Consider the following 2,500-nt stretch of genomic DNA (forward strand, 5'->3'; position numbering starts at 1 on the left):
CGGGACTTATTCTTTGTAAGCCCAGTACTTATTCTATCGGTCTATTTTGCCGAACCGCTAAGTGACGGGGACGTAAACACACCAGCATCGGTTGTCAAGCAATGCTAGGGGGACAAACACACACACACACAAACACACACACATACACATATATATACATATATACGACAGGCTTCTTTCAGTTTCCGTCTACCAAATCCATTCACAAGGCATTGGTCGGCCCAGGGCTATAGCAGACGATACTTGCCCAAGATGCCACGCAGTGGGACTGAACCCGTAACCATGTGGTTGGTTAGCAAGCTACTTACCACACAGCCACTATGTCATTTTTAAAACAGAAGTTGAAGTGAAAGTGCAAGCTTCGTAGTATTTTGAAACGAGTAATACAAGGTGATTACCAGGGACATCAGTGAGGATGTCGACCCCTTGTTTGTAGACACCTTTGTGGCAGGTAGTCAGGACAGATGTAACATTTGGCGATATGCTATCGGGTGAGATCAATATAGACATACGAGTCATGATCCCATATGACAATGTAACAGTATCGGAACTGTGATCTGTCGAGGGCTCTGAGAGGAAAACATTAAAGCTCAACATCAAAGTAAACGACTCAGCTGTTATGTATGTGGAAGTAAACTCATCTGAAAGTTTTATGCACAGAAAGTCCAAAAAGCAACAACCACAAGTAAGCCGAGGTGTAATGGTACTGTTGAGAAAATACCAAGCAGAGGGCACGATTTTCACAATTTTATGCCTGCAACTCTGCTGAATACAGAATTCAAGCTTTAGGTCAATGTGTTAACCAAAAGCCTGATACTTGTTGTCAATGGCTTGGTCAATGATGAGCAGATATACTCCATCTCAAACAGATCTAGATTGGTGTAGTAGAGCTAGGACAGGGCACTTGCTGTAGTCAGGGTAACCGTGGTTTTTGTGGGGTTTTCTCGACTTAGCCCTCGGAATTCTCTCTTTTCTTTGTTTAAATCTTTTGCTTTGCTTTTACTTTTTCTCTTTTCCAGATATTTTGATGCAATTTTTATGTACACAGTAATAGTGTTAATAAAGAAAGCATTATTATTGTTGTTGTTGTTGTTGTTTATTTATCATTGCGAAATACATCAAGAGTTTCCTTCCTTGAAACAAGAGTCAGGTACATTTTGAAGGCCTTCATAGACATGTTCCAGATAAACAAGAATATTCATAATTAACGAAAAGATTGTTTAAGATTAACAAAAAAAAAAAGAAAAAAGAAAAGAAAAAGAAATCGTTTGCAAAACTTGCATAAAAATATTCGGAGTTATGACTTTATAATTAGTTTTTAGTAATCTCATTATAAAGAAATTTCCATTACAACAATAATTCTATTTTCGATCCAATCAATTTTGTTATAACAGAATTTCTCTTGTATTGTAACGCAATAATATTCTTAATATTATTAGTTATGCCAATTAGGGAAAAAAATTGTTCAATAGGCTAAGTCATGACTGTATGGTTAAGGAGCTCGCCTTGTAGTTGCGTGACTTCAGATAGTCTCACTGTGTAGCACTCTGTCTGACCAATGCCTTGGTTGGGAGCGAATTTATTAAACGGAAACTGTGTGAAAGCCATCATACATGTGTTTGTGAGTGGGTGTGTGTTTGTGCCAGTGGTTCTCCCGCTACCGTTTGACAACTGGTGTTGCTCTCTTTACGGCTCCGCGACTGAACAGTTCGAGAAAATGGACTGATTGAAAACGTATCAGACTTTAAAACATAAGTACTGGGGGTCGATCTGTTCGTTTAAAACTCTTCAGGGTTGTACTCCAGCATGGTCGCAGTTAGTGACAGCAACATGTAAAGATAAGAAAATAAAACATACAAATAAGCAATACGTTTAATATGCTGTATATATATATATATAATATATATATATATATATATATATATATATAATATATATATATATTATATATATATATATATTTATAATATATATATTTATATGGATATTATATATTATTATATATAATATATATAGATATATATATATATATATATATTTGAAGGTTAACAAATCGTTCAAGTGAAGAAAAGAGATCAACATTTAACAGTATTTGCTCCTATGTTTATCCTTATAGGTAATTCATTAGTGTTTTTACAGAAATGACTGTATTGATCCATCCAGTTGAGCCAGTTACAATTGGGTTGATCGGCACATTCCTGAACTACTATAATATTTTAAATTCAACTGCCAGGTGGTGCAATTTCTCAACATTTCAGCTCACTTGAGCACATCATTGTTTTTATTTGATGTTGACATAATAATAATTAATTCACTATTGCCATTTCTGTCACAGAGAACGATGTCAAGCTTATTATGTACTATCTAGTAGTCTGTCTGTATACTAAATTTCTATAGTAACTTTCTATAGTCATTTTTTAAAAGACAGGTGGCGGCTTTTACAGTCTTACGTCACTGTGTCTCCAAATATATTTTGTCAGACCATTTGTAAAATATCCTG

This window comes from Octopus sinensis, linkage group LG9 (genome assembly GCF_006345805.1).
Source record: "Octopus sinensis linkage group LG9, ASM634580v1, whole genome shotgun sequence".
NCBI classification, from domain to species: domain Eukaryota; kingdom Metazoa; phylum Mollusca; class Cephalopoda; order Octopoda; family Octopodidae; genus Octopus; species Octopus sinensis.